Here is a 457-nt window from a genome sequence, read left to right on the forward strand (position 1 = left end):
CAGCACCATCCAAGCATGATAATATATTGATGTGAGAGACTTTCCTACATCTAAGCAATATGATCTCTGGGTTTGGGACATTTGTTGCAGGAACTAAGAAGAAATGTTAGATAGTTCTTTAAGGACAATTAGAGATATGGTCTAAGAATAAACCCTAACTACAAGAAAAGGTTGTCTGTCAAATATTGCTTGTTTCTAGGTCTTCACTGTTGATTTATAGTCATGTCATGCTCTCCATAAAAGTTACCATTAAAGTCAATATACATATCAGAGTTTCCACAAATCAAGTGGGTGAAATCACTCCCCATAGAAACTGTCACCATATGGTGAGTTATCGGTGTGCAGCTGTTCACTGTGGCAATATCAGGACTTTTGCAATGCAGTCAACCACGCAAAGCTTTATGTTTGAACATATACTGTAATATGCTAACTGGAAATGGTCTATTTCATGGGGTAA

The sequence above is a fragment of the Tiliqua scincoides genome, chromosome 4 (genome assembly GCF_035046505.1).
Source record: "Tiliqua scincoides isolate rTilSci1 chromosome 4, rTilSci1.hap2, whole genome shotgun sequence".
Taxonomy (NCBI): Eukaryota; Metazoa; Chordata; class Lepidosauria; order Squamata; family Scincidae; genus Tiliqua; species Tiliqua scincoides.